The 14781-nt window shown below is 35.2% G+C and overlaps 1 protein-coding gene across 1 annotated transcript in view; it reads right to left on the reverse strand.

Moving 5' to 3' along the window:
- SLC16A3 (solute carrier family 16 member 3) overlaps positions 1–13430 on the reverse strand; it is a 62938-nt gene extending 49508 nt beyond the window's left edge. The window contains exon 1 of the mRNA XM_051995300.1: positions 12226–13430. The gene's annotated coding sequence lies outside the window, so the exon portion shown is untranslated. The remainder of the gene's footprint in view (positions 1–12225) is intronic.
- Positions 13431–14781: the final 1351 nt, after the last annotated feature.

The raw sequence follows: 14781 nt of genomic DNA on the forward strand, positions 1-14781 counted from the left end.
AGTTCTTCTGAACATATTTCCACATTTATCATGCTGCACAAGAAAAATCAATTCAAAAAGGGAAAAAAATAAAGAAAAAAAGTAAGCAAATAACAACAAAAAAGGGGGAAAATACTATGTTGTCATCCATCCCATGGTCTTTTTTTTTTTTTTTTGCTGAGGCAATTGGGGGTTAAGTGATTTGCCCAGGCTCACACAGCTAGGAAGTGTATGAGGCCAGAGTTGAACTCACGACTTCAAGGCTGGTGCTCTATCCACTGCTCCACCTAGGTGCCCCGTATCCCATGGTCTTTTTAAAAATAATAATAATAATAATAGCTCTTTATTTTCAAAATATATGCAAAAATAGTTTTCAACACTCACTCTTGCCAAACCTTGTGTTCCAAAATTTTATTCCTCCCTTCCTCACACTTTTCTCCCCTAGACAGCAAGTAATCTAATATATGTTAAACATGGGCAGTTTTTCTTTTTTTTTTTACTTTAATTTTTTTATTATAGCTTTTTTTTTATTTACAAGATATATGCATGGGTAATTTTTCAGCATTGACAATTGCAAAACCTTTTGTTCCAATTTTTCTCCTCCTTCCCCCATCCTCTCCCCCAGATGACAGGTAGACTAATACATGTTAAATATGTTTTAAAAATTGCACATGTTAAATAACTATATATGTATACATGTCCATACAGTTATTTTACATGTGCAATTTTTCTAAACATATTTCCACATTTATCATACTGCACAAGAAAAATCAGATCAAAAAGGGGAAAAAATAAGAAAGAAAAAAAAGCAACCAGCAAAAAAGTGAAAATATTAATTGTGATCCATATTCAGTTCCCATTTTGCTCTTTCTGGACGGCTCTCTCCATCACAAGTCTATTAGAATTGACCTCATTGTTGAAAAGACGCTAGTCCATCAGAGTTGATTTTCACATAGTTTTTTGGTGCTATGTACAATGTTCTCTTGATTCTATTCACTTCACTTTTGCTAGAAAGTCCTCAGAGCAAAATAGCCAAAGGCAATTTATTTGGATGTGTTACTGATTCAAAACTTACTAGCATATCTCTGCCATAAAGTGCTCAAAGTTAGGTGGCCTGGATCTAGGGATACTAGAATCACTCTATGGAGCTTTTAGGAAGACTCTAGGATAAAAAAAAGAAGACCTGAATTCAAAGCTGAAACAAGACTTCTTGTGAAAGCTCTGAAGAAAAAAATCCAAAAGTAGTTGCTCCCGCAAAGGTTGTCATTAATCAGGAGAGTGAGAGTCCCAGTCCAAAGGGGCTTTAGAGCATGATTTCTAGTATGGATGACAAGATGGTTAATGAGCAGGTTGTGAAAGGGGTAGCCAGATAGAAGAATACATTCCACTAGGTAAAATTATAAGAGGACCTGAAAATGCATCATAAAAAGAATATTGAGGCTTCCTCTTCAGTTAATTAAACTATTAAAGAAATAACTTTTAGAGTCCTTTTTAGACTTACCGAATGAAGGAAACCTCATCAGTATTTAATCATAGTAAGTATTTTCCCCCTTTCTTCCTAATCTAATAATTTTCTTTTAGGAAACTACAAAAGGTTAAGAATAAAAGCTCTTCAAATGAATTAAGGGTGGTACCTGTACTTAGAATGGAAAATATCTTAACCTGATAAAAGTAATTATCACCTCTACCCTTGACCAGAATGAATGATTTAGTGATTATTATTCTGTTTGCTGAGGCAAACAGTAAACTTTTACCTAAACTTTGGATGTTTACTCAGCCTTCCATTTAAAATTTTCTGTGTTCAAAAATTCTATATATTTGGGAAATGTCATTTTCCTACATGATTGAATCAGTCTTGATATTCACATTTTGCAGTATCCTCTGATCTTCTGATTGGACTCTCTTGACTGGAGAGTAGATTCCAAAACCTTAATTTACTAAGGAGAGTCCAACATAGTCTCTTTCCTTTTCCCTATCAGCTGCACTGCTTTTGGAATTTTGTTGGACTTCTCTAGCATCTCCTGTACTAGGTACTTTTTCTCCCCTGGCCCTTTTTCAGCTTTTTTTGTATATGTTGCTTTTCATCATTAGAATGCAAATTCTTTGAGGGAAAAGACTATCTTTCTTTTTATTTGTATTTGCATCCCCAGTGTTTACAGTACCTGGCACATAGAAGTATTTAATAAATCTTCATTGACTATTATTTATTAAATCATATCTTTAAAATTAGTTATGTTAAAAAGAAAGATCCAAGGACATATGTTATGTTACATTATTTCTCCTCAGCAGAAAAAAATGCTTAGAAAATACAAAAAATGTATAATTTGCTTGCTGCTTATATGAAACATGTATATTTAAAATAAATTTAAACATTGTATAAATGATCTTGATCTCTCCCAAAGAGAAATTCCCTGAAGTCTCTACAGAAACAAGCTAGAAATTAGGGACATTTTGAAGAGCCCGTTTCTCTTTGCATGTCAGCAAGAGAATTTCTTTCTCCCATCTGAAGTCAATCCTATGAAGAGTCTGGTTCACGTGTGTCTCCTTCTGAAAGTGGGAATAAAGACTGTTTCTCTTCTCCAATGCTCTTAAACTCTGTGCCTCCTACAGGCATTCAGCATTAATTTTTTCTATAAATAGCAATCATTTTCTGTTTTGGCCAGGAACTTCTGAGGTCTTCCTCTCTCAGATAAATATTTTGGTGATAATAAATTAAGCTATTTTTTGTGTCGATTCTTACGCAGCCCTTAGTCATTGAATGAGTATTGTTTCAAACAGACTTGGGAAAACCTTAATTTAGAAAGGCCACAGTTGTCCATAATCTTGGACCATTGGCAGTCTTCTTAACTCTTTTCTTGCCATTGCCCTTCGATTACTCTGAAGGAGAAAATCTGATGATTTAATGCAAATCTGCCTTATTTAAATCCAATTCATGCACAAGTCAAGATATCAACCTCTTGATGCTCTTTGGAACTGAAGAGTGAACAACAACAACAACAACAGTATTTTCTTCACCAATCAGGAGAATGTTATGCAAAATTTTCTAGGCTTGAAACCCTGGTTATACTTAGAGTATTTTTAATTAGTAAAATTGTCTCTTACTGACTTGTGTCCAAAATGAAATATGCAACATCTTTTTATTTGGACACAGAATGAATAAGCATACATAGGTCATAATTGCTTAATTGTAAGAAATCACTTATCCATCAAAGCATTTGGCAGATTTTTTTTGCATTTATTTAGATTTTATTTATTTATTTATTTATTTATTTTTTAAGATTTGGTACAAAGACTTCTATGTAATATTTTCTTTTTGTAAATTTTTTCTTCCTTCCTTCAAATGTGTATTGGAACTCTCCTTGCCAGAAAGGGTGTTAGTAGCCTTCAGCTTAACTGGTGCTTATAGAAACAACAATGACATTTGTGTTCTGTCTCTTAAGGGGTTCCTAGTGTAGGTGAAATAGAAGGATCATAGAAATACCTTTTTAAAAAGTCAGAAATAGCTGGGCATATTTGTAGACTATTGAGAAGGAACCCCTGGCAATAAAAATTTAAGGTGAAAGACAGATGGTAATGATTGATGGAGCAAGGACCTGGAAAAGTTAGGGGATAATAGAGATCAAGGTAAAAAAAAAAAATCTCTATTTTTTGTGGCAGATATGCTGGAGAATAATGCTCAAAAAGAATAAGAAGAAAAATTTAAAAACAAGAAAAAATAAGAGAAGTATATATCTAGCAAATTCCTACTTATAGAAGTGTTGCACTTTTGTGATTCTATACTCTTTGTATAAAGATTGTCATTCCTTGTTAATTGCCTAACAACCTGTCACAGATGATATATGTTTTCATAACTTATAAGGATAATTGAAAGTTTTTCCTCTCTAAAAAGGGAAACTATAAAAATGAATTGAGATTTCTTTTTTATCTTGAATCCCCTGCACTACCTTTCAAAATTTCTTTTTGAACAAAGATACACATAGATTGACAAAGCAAGAGTTAGGCACATTTATTATAATTTCTGGCTTAAGATGCAAAATAAATAAAAACATTGAACAGACTTTTATGAAACAGAAAAAAAGTCATCCTGAGCTGGAAGAAGATTTGTAAAACGAGAGAATTAAAATGAGAAGAACGATGAAAAATCATCACTTTGGAGTGTACAGTTGATAGAGGTTTTCAGGATCCACCCACACAGTCCAGATCTTGGAATATGTCCTTAATAAGAGAGATAAAGTGGAAAGTAAAATGCCCTCCTTGAGAAAACTAGGGTTCAGAGACTTGCCCAGGACATAGCAGTCTGAAATAGTAAAGATACCAAGGTCATCTCCTGCATCCCAGACATCCTTAGTCATCTTGACTTTTGCCTTGCCCCTGGGCTTTGATGTCTTTGAAGAACAAATAAGGCTGAGAATTTTGTGCAACTTGCCTCACTTAGATCTAACTCTCATATAAATCAAGACATCACTCCATGATGCCATTGGTCTCTTTAAAAATTAAGGACAAACAAGGGCCACCATCTGGTTTCCCCGACAATACTAGAATAGTACTGTACCTAACCAATCTATCCATTCTTGCCTACCTCCCAAAGGGAGAGCAGAATTCAGAGCCCATTGTCCCTGTAGACTCATCCTATTCCTGCATCCTCTCCCCTCTCATCCCAGCATCATGCTTACATTCTTTCCCTTGAACAACAATCTGTAGTCTTAAAGCCTAGAATTTTATAGAAACAACAATGACATTTATAATCTACTTCCCAGGAAGTTCCTAGTATAGATGAAAGAGAAGAATCATGAAAATACTACAGTAAAGATTTATCAAGTAAAGGTTTTCCAGCATTCCGAATACCTGGACCTAGGCTCCAAAGAAATGTTCAAAGTTGGCTCAAGGGTCCCTCCAGTAAGGAATGAAAGGAAAGCAGGAAACATCTGGCAGAATGGTACATATAAGAAGAACACAGGAACATAATGGGGTAAGCCATAGGCGGATATTGTAATTTCAATTGTTGTGGAGTCAGATAAGTGTTTGCATGTGTGTAATGCTGATTAAATGAAATGTTGGATGACAAAACCTTTGGTACTAATTATAGATATTAGAAGAAGAATTAAAAAATGAAAAAAAAGCTAACTAAAAATGTGTGTTCATATAATTTAGAGTTTTTGGCTTGGGGCGGGGTCTGTAAAGTTGTTTTCTAAAAATACATTTTGATAACATATTTTGGTATTTGATAAAATATATTTTGTTGTATTTGATAAAATATTTTTGATAGATTTTACATTTTGATCATACATTTTCTAAAAACATATGCTGATTTTTTCTGTATAATTGTTTTTCTTTATGATCCTATGTATTCCCTTTTATGCAGTTAAACTCATTCTAAAAAGGAGTCAATAGGCTTTATCAACAGACAAAGGGGTCCAAGGACAAAATAAAGGTTAATAACTCTTGCTATGTTACTGGCAATCATTTGATTGAACAACTGTACTTTCTGTTTATTGTCCTAATTACTAATTACTATTATTATACTATGAAGATTATGAATGACATAACATTGAATGAGTCAGATCAGCTTATAGTTTTAATTTCAACACCAAACTTTGTTCATGTCTTCTCAGTCTTTTGAATTGATTGTTTATACAACACACTCATATAAATGTAGTTGGTTATTTGCTCCTAGCTTTAAAAGAAATAGAAAAGGCATTTATTTGTGCCCTTGGCAAATAACTTTTTCTGTCCTTGCATTTTTTCTGCCCTATGACCAAAAATTTACAATTAGCTTTAACAATAACTCTATCAATAGGTCCATATTTTTAAAATTACAAAACTATAACAATTATGATAATATAATATATCATATTATATTATATAATAACTTTAATAATAATTAGCATATATGTAAATAAAAATGAGCAAAACAGTTGATAGTAACTGCTTTTGTATGAACATAACACAAAATGTAATGAAATAAATATACGTTTATCATTGTAAAGCATATTTCCATTTTAATCATATTGTGAAAGAAGAAACTGACCAAAATTACAGACAATTCAGCCCGGCTGCCCTGTCTGGCCACTGGACACTATGACTCACCGCCACCCCTTCTCCCAACAGGTAAAGGGCTCACGGCTGGCCGCTTAAAAAAAACCCAAAAAACTGGCACTCAAACATTGCCCTTGCTCTAGCCTGCCGGGTCTATGTTTCTAGAAGGCACTTTTACTTAAATGGGATTTCCACCCAGACGAGCTATGTCTGCCAAGCTCTAACAGTACAGCTGCTGTGCACCTTGTGGTGCCGGCGAAGCAGGACTTCATTCATTTTTTACACCAAAGGTTCTTCCTCCTCCCGGGTCTCGGAAAACAGTGTCGTCCGGGGTTCGGCTGAGGACATCATCACTCCCGGTCCTGCCCTCGTTTTTGAGGAGAGAGATTGTTCACGCCCTTACCATCGGCGCACAAAGTCCCTCTGAACCATTCCTTAAGAAACCCTCTCACTCCCACCCCAGATGAATCCCGAAAATGCCTTTTCCCCAGCAGAGCATCCCAAATATGGCAAACGGATCTGAGAAGTTTGTGTGATTAATACCCAGACCACTCACAAGCCTGTCTCCCAGAACACGTCTTTCTTCCTTAAAGTAACTAGGTTCTTGGGCAATGACTGATGCCTGATGCTGAATACTCTCCAATTTCCACTCTGAGTAATAACATCCATTCTCCTAAAAACTGACTGACCGTAATCCCCAATTCATCCCCACCCCCAACTGTTCACCTAAAATGACCAGTCCCAGAAAGACATTCTAGGAATTACCTAGGAGCTTTCTTGACATTCACAGACCCACAGAACTTTTAGAGGTGCAAGAGATTGCAGTGAAAGAGACAAGATCAAAGAAGTAAATTGCAATCTAGTTAGGGATTCAATCAGAACTCCTGACTCCAAGTACTCTCACTGAAGGGGAAAAAAAAAACACAAAAAAAAGAAAGTGAAAATAGTATTCCTTGTTTCTCATTGAGACTCCATCAGTTCTTTCTCTGAATGTGGATAGCATTTTTCATTGTAGGTCCTTTGGAATTGTCTTGGAACATTGTATTGCTGAGAAGAGCTAAATTAACTCATATTTGATTAGTGTACAACATTGCTGTTACCATTTGTAACGTTCTCCTTACTTCACTTTGCTTAAGTTCATATAAGTCTTTCCAGGTTTTTCTGAAATGCTCTTGCTTGTCATTTCTTACAGAATAATAGAATTCCATTATATTCATGTATCCCAATTTATTTAGCCATTCCCCAATTGATGGGGCATCTCCTTAATTTCCAATTCTCTGGCATCACAAAAAGAGCTGTTACAAATAGTTTTGTACACATGGGTCCTTTCTCCTTTTTTATGATATCTATGTGATATAGACCTAGATCAAAGGGTGTATAAATTTAATTATACTTTTCACACAGACAAACTCTACTACTGTCCCCTGGGAATATGTGGGACTCTTTAGGATGACCTGTAGAATCATAAATTAGCCTACTTTCTGCTCTGAATGATCTAGTTCCTTTATCACTGGCTGATTTTTCTGTTCCTTTTCTGTGCTAGTAGATGATATACGCTAACATTAGGACCACTATAGATTTGTCCAGCTAGATATGGGCTGTTGACTCTCAGCATATTTGTCCTTTGGGTTACATCTGTATCCTAAGAGTCTTTCTAATGGCAATTCTACTTAAAAAAGGAGTTGCTTCTTAGTTCAGTTCTTTTGCCCTATGATAATACCTCACTAGAAACATAATTGTCAGACTCTGCCTTCGGTTCGCAGAGTTTTTATATAACTGATGGATAGTCTCTCTTAATCAGCATTTGCTGAAGTGGGTTTCCATCATTTCTCCACGTGCTCACTGGAAAACCCAACCTTTCTATAATCAACAGATAGTTATGGTAAGCAGTCTTGATAGGGCTCTCCCTATTTTCTGGAGCTATTTTGTAAATAGGTAAGTTACACAGTTTCTCAAACTCTACCTAGTTTATTTAGCTTTTCTTGATCAGCCATTACTATTTCGGGGATATGAGAACCTTTCCCTCTTCTCCTCCCTCCCCCCCCACCAGCAACTGATCAGTTCCATTGGTCCCATAGCAGGGAACAAAAAATCTTCACCTATCATTGCCCCAAACCTCCAGTGATCTAAGACCTGAAACTTGCTACCACTAAGAGGAGTCACTGATTTTTCCTTTCCCTAACTGACCCTTATTGCCCAACTGATTTCCCACCAGATTCAGGATGCCTACTGCCTTTTGGTTGCTGAACCCTCCAAAACCCTCTCTTGGCTACAGATATTCCAGCACCTCACTCTACTTTCAACAATAAACATTATGCTCTTGGTAGGTTACTGACCATCTGCCCCAACTCCCAAATCCTCTGGGCATAAATATTATAAGTATTAATTGGTTTTTCCATCTGCCATGAATTAACATGTATATGTTATATAAGTTCTTCCATCAATTAAGTGAGCCCCTTGAAAGTTTAATTGTTTTTATTCTCAACATTTAGCATAGTGCTTCCAATGGTAAGCACTTAATATTTTATATTCTGCCCCTCTTGTGAGATAGTTTATGCATTCCTCAAATGCCAGATTTCTCAACAAAATTCTGTCTCCTTGGTAAAGTCTCGACTCTAGCATTATATTACTTTTAGTTTCTATTTTAGCTTTTCTGAACTAAAATTGTGGCTAGCTGATAGGATTCTTTTAGCTTTTCTCTCAAATGAGAAATTCCCTAATGGCGAATACCTGCACCACTACCTTTTCTCTCCATCTCAGAGTTCTCAAAATGTTCAAGAGATTGTAATTAAAGGTTAAAATGGGGGTAGCTAGATGGTACGAAGGATATAGTACCAGCCCTAAAGTCAAGAGGACCTAAATTCAAATTTGACCTTAGACACATTAACTGTGTGACCCTGGGCAAGTCACTTAACCCCAAATGTCTCTAAAAACAAAACAAAATAAAGATTAAAATGTTCAGACTGTGAATCTACTTGTGAAAAGTGTAGACATTTCATTACCTGCCAAGGTCAACATTTCCTTCAGTAGCTTGCTCTCAAAGTCTTTATCTTGATTAGAGTGAATCCTGGCAAAAACTCATATAATGAAAAATAATTTGTACAACAAAAATTTGGTTTCTGGCTAAGTACATATAAATATATATATTAACTATTTGTATAAACATTTAATAATTAAATATATATGTTTATATATACCGGGTGAAATGGCAAATAGCCATTAAGATGTGATAAACTTTTATTCTATCCTTCCAAAAACAGAAAGGAGATCTAACAAAGGTCTTCTACATATTCTGCAAATATGCAGCTTGAGTTGGTGGGCTTTTTTTGTACTCATCTGTCACAAGTTTTCATGCTTCTTAGTGACATCAGTATTCATCTTGAGACAATAAAATCTGGGTTTTTTTTTTAAACAATTCTAGATCCTTTCTTTATCCATATGTCTAAAAGCAAGCATGGATATACAAGGAATTCATATTATTAAGTAGTATGCTCTGGGAAGCGCTTGCTGTTTCTTTTTTCCATGTATATAAACAGTCACAGAATATCTATACATGTTTTGAAGTAGAGGGCTGGAAATGATTTTTTAAAAAAATATATCACATTGTATTATTGTTCTATAAGAAACGATCAGTAGGATGATTTCAGAAAGGCCTGGAGAGACTTACATGGACTGATGCTGAGTGAAATGAGCAGAACCAAGAGATCATTGTACACAGCAACAACAAGATTATATGATAATCAATTCTGATGGACGTGGCCATCTTTAGCAATGTGATGAGTCAGGCCATGTCCAGTGATGTTTGATGGAGAGAGCTATCACATCCAGAGAGGACTATGGGAACTGAGTGTGGACCACAACATAGCATTCTCACTCTTTTTGTTGTTGTTTGCTTGTATTTTGCTTTCTTTCTCATTTTTTCCTTTTTTATCTGATTTTTTTGTGCCGCAAGATTATTGTATAAATATGTATACAAATATTAGATTTAACATTTTAACATATATTGGATTGCTTGCCATCTAAGGGAGGGGGTGAGGGGAAGGGAGAAAATTGGAACACAAGGTTTTGCAAGGGTCATACATATGTTTTGAAAATAAAAAGCTTTTAATAAAAAAATCACATTATTCCCTTAAAGTGTTAAATTGTCAAAGAATATGAATAGCCATCTTCCAACAAAGAAATCAATGTTATCTATAGTTAATTGAGAAAATGATTAGAGAAATGCCAATTAAAACTCCTACCTTACACTCATTGTTTTGGCTAATATGACAGAAAGGAAAAATTATAAATGTTTATATGGGAAAACTGAGGCACTGAGTTGATAGCGTTGTAAACTGATAGGTCAGTATCCCAAAGAGAAAAAAAATTTGGAGGAAAAACTTTTGTATTTGTATTCCTGGTGCTCAGCAAATTTTGATTTATGATTTATTTATACAAATATATTTATAGAGATCTTTTTGTAGTGGCTAAGAATTGGAAACTGAAGGAATGCTCATCATTTGGGGAAATGGTTTGAAAAAGTTGTGGTAAAGGATTGTATTGGAATATTATTGTGTTATAAGAAATAAAGGGCAGTGGATAGAGCATCAGCTCTGAAGTCAGGAGGACCTGAGTTCAAATCTGGCCTCAGACACTTAACTGTGTGACCCTGGGCAAGTTACTTGACCCCAATTGCCTCAGCAAAAAACAAAACAAAACAAAACAAAACAAAAATAAAAAAAGAAAGGGCAGGATTATTTCAGAAAAACCTGGAAAGACTTATATAAATTGATTGATAGCATCAGAATGCAGATTGAAGCATGTTATTTTTTACTTTTTTGTCTTTTTCTTTTTTAAGTTAGTTTTTCTTCCACAAAATGACTAAATATAGAAATGTTTTATATGATTACATGTGTAATCTGTATCATATTGCTTAGCTTCTCAGGAGAGAAATAGAAAAGAGGGGAAAGAGAAGAATTTGAAACTCAAAACTTTAAAGAAAAAACTACAAATGTTAAAAATTGTTTTTATGTGTAATTATGGAAAAAAACATTTTTTAAATATCATATTAATTCTGTCTGCTTAGAAGCTGATAGTCTAATGGGAATGAGAGGTGGGACAGAGGAAGGAATAGAATACGCAGTAATAGAATAAGCATGTGTATTTATAGATTTTATTATTTAAAAATATACATATGTGCCCATTTACATATATTCATAGATATATTAATGGAACAATGTTTTATGTGTATATTATTCATAATATATATATTTGCACATATTCATAAGTATATTATTATAGTCAATATATTTATCTATGCATATTATACCTAAATATGTATTTGCATATATTCACAAACATATGAATAGAATAAATATGTATAATATAATGTAGAATCTGGTATTTCTATTAATAGAATAAGTTGTTTTGTTTTGTATTTTTAAATAGAAATACCCAGGTCAAACCGAGGCAATTGCTACAGATGAGAGAACACTGCTTTCCCATTCCTTTTCTTGGGCTTAAGGTCACAGACTTTCTTGGAGAGAATTTTCAGAGCATTTTGTATCTCTGTTACTATCTATGTTTTATAATACTTATGTTTCTGTATCATGTACTAGTCATCTGACTTCCCAACCACCCTTGGAAAACACAAGTCACAGCTGTCATCAATCTGACACACAGTTTATACTTCAGGATCAAACTCTCCCAGATGACAACTAGAGAATTTTAAGGTAGGAGAGGGGAGGGGAGGCAAGCTCAGGATTAGGGAAAGATCTGATATTCCTCTTTCTCTTCCATATCATCCTCTGATACTTTTCACTTTTTTTCCCCTCTATATTCAGCCAGGTGGCCCAGTAGATAAGAGCACTGATCCTGGAGTCAAGAAGATTGAGTTCAAACCTAGCTTAAACACCAATTATGTGTCTCTGGACAGCTCCTTTAATAGCTGTCTACTTTAGCTTGTTGAACTGTAAAATGAGGGGTGATAAATAGTGCCTACCTCCTAAGGGTGCTATGACGATATAATGAAATCATATTTGTTAATTGGTTAGCACAATGCCTGGCACATAGTAGGCACTTAATAAATATGTAATACTTTTCTCTTACCTCCTCCTGTTTTCTAGCTATGGGTATTTTGCCCCTTTAACTACTGCCATGGCAACAACTTGGTAGGGGCTGTGCTCTCCATCTCCAAATCTTACAATCATACATAAGGGGATAAAACAGTACCTTTTTTCTAAAACTGGGTCAACAGAAGTAGTTACGATATTTTTGACCTCACTTCTCCTTATAGTTCCTCTTGTTCTTAATGGAAAGACTACCCACTATTATGTTTGAGCTCCAACACGGCAATCACTTCCAAGGGTCTAAAGACTGGCTGTTGTCATAGCAATGCTATAGGTTCTTTTTGCTATGGTTCTTGGGCTTCAGATTCCATTGGCAGAAAATGGGAAGATGCACATTTATGCCAACAAATTATTCACCTGGAACATCCTACTGTGATATCTAACCCATGCCATCCCAACCACACCAAATTCTCACCTTGTGTGCCTCATCATCCTACGCTCTGCCTGCCACAAAACTCCATCACAATGACATAGGGAAGGGGCCATATAGAAGAAGGAATTCGTCAGAGAAGCATCATGGAAGGAAGGACAGGCCTCCAGGTAAGTCATGTGGGGCCTGGGATCATCCACCTCGACACGTGCTTCAGGGTAGTCTCTATTGTGGATTGTTTTAACACCACAGGGTTCAGTGGTCAGGTAGATGATTCTCAATTGTCTCTCTTCTGTATTCTGGTCCCACATCTCCAACTGCAAACTGGTGGAGGTCCTACCCATGCTTTAAATATGACAAGCCCAAAACTGAATTCCTAACCTCACTCCTGATCCCCACTTCTCACAGACACCTAAGTTTAAATCCACAACTTGGTCCTCTCCCTTATCTACCATAGCCAATCAGTTTCCAAAACTTCTTGATTCTACTTCCAACATCCCTCTAGCATCTATTCCCTTTTTCTCTTCTCAAACAGCCACCATACTACTTCCAACTTTCATCACCTTTCACCTGGACTATTTATAATAGCCTCCAAAATTGGTCTTCCTGTCTCCTGCCTCCTTCTCCAACATATCTTTTAGATATATTGTTGCTAAAATAATTTTCCAAAGTTCATATCTAACTATATCATTTACTTGCTCAAAAATCTTCAATGGCTCCCTATTAAAATGATAATAGCTTATATTTTTAGAGCGCTTACTATGGACCAGGCATTGGGGTAAGCACTTTATAATTATTATTTAATTTGATCTTCATAATAACCCTGGGAGGTAAATGCTGTTATTAAACCCATTTCACACATGAGGAAATTAAGACAGAAGATGGGTTTGTCCAAGGTACTAAATACATGTCTAGACTATCTGCCATCTAGGGCAGGGAGTGGGGGGAAGGAGGGGAAAATTTGGGACAGAAAGTTTTGCAAGGATCAATGTTGAAAAATTACCCATGCATATGTTTTGTAAATAAAAAGTTTTAATAAAATTTTAAAAAATAAAGTTAATACATGTCAAAGATCAGATTTAAACTCAGGTCTTCCTTATTCTAAATCTACTATATTATCTTGCCTAATTATTGCCGTCTAATTGAGCTGCCTTGATCTACACTCACCATAACCAAATTTGCTAACTATTCTCTTCTCAAAGGTTTTCAAAGCATTTTGTATCTCCATTACTACCTATGTTTTATAATCCCTATGTTTCTCTATCATGTGCTAGTCATCCGACTTCCCACAACCCTTAAAAAGAGAAGACTGGATTTTGTCTCTATATTTCTGTGTGTGTGTGTGTGTGTGTGTGTGTGTGTGTGTGATTTTTTTCTATTATTAATCTTCCAGATACTGTACTTTATACAACTGTTAACCCAGTTCTTGCCATGCTTGTGCAATATTCTTGTTAGAGCAAAGCCAATTTGTCATTTGAATGAAATCAGGGTAATAAAGCCCTAACTAATCAGTGGGTATGGAAGGAAAATGGAAATTTTCTAGGTAAGATTTCCCATTAATCAAATTAAACATTGTAAGCAAAACAGCAGAGCACACTCCTACCTCTCCCAGTCTTTCTCTATAATATTCCAGAAATCTCTTCATCCTGGAAGCCCACTCCACTACCTCTTGGACTTCATACATTAAAAGGATTCTCAATGTGTGAAGCTGCTGATTGGCAGGTTCCTCCCATAATCAACCTTTTTAAGGAGGATACAAAAAGCAAACCATGACTGCATTACATTCCTGACTCTCCTAAACTTCTTCAACTATCAGATCCAGATTCTTTATGCATCCCCTTGTTTTCACCTTATTTTTATATTGCCTTCCCCATTAGAATATAATTTTCTTATTATATTTCCTGGAACACTTAGCAGTGAAACATAGTAAACAATAAATACTTGATCCTAGAGAATCAACTGAAAAAACGATTAGAAATAATCCACACCAAGTCAGTTCCATTTGTTCAATAATGAAGAAAACTAGCTATACCCAAAGAAAGAACTATGGGAAATGAGTATGAACCACAACATAGCATTTCTACTCCTTCTGTTTTTGTCCGCTTGCATTTTTTATTTCCTTCCCAGGTTATTTTTACCTTATTTCTAAGTCTGATTTTTCTTGTGCAACAAAATAATTGTATGGATATGTATACATATATTGTATTTAACATATACTTTAACATATTTTACATGTATTGGTCTATCTGCCATCTAGGGGAGGGAGTGGACAGAAGGAGGGGAAAAGAT

This window comes from Antechinus flavipes, chromosome 4 (genome assembly GCF_016432865.1).
Source record: "Antechinus flavipes isolate AdamAnt ecotype Samford, QLD, Australia chromosome 4, AdamAnt_v2, whole genome shotgun sequence".
NCBI classification, from domain to species: domain Eukaryota; kingdom Metazoa; phylum Chordata; class Mammalia; order Dasyuromorphia; family Dasyuridae; genus Antechinus; species Antechinus flavipes.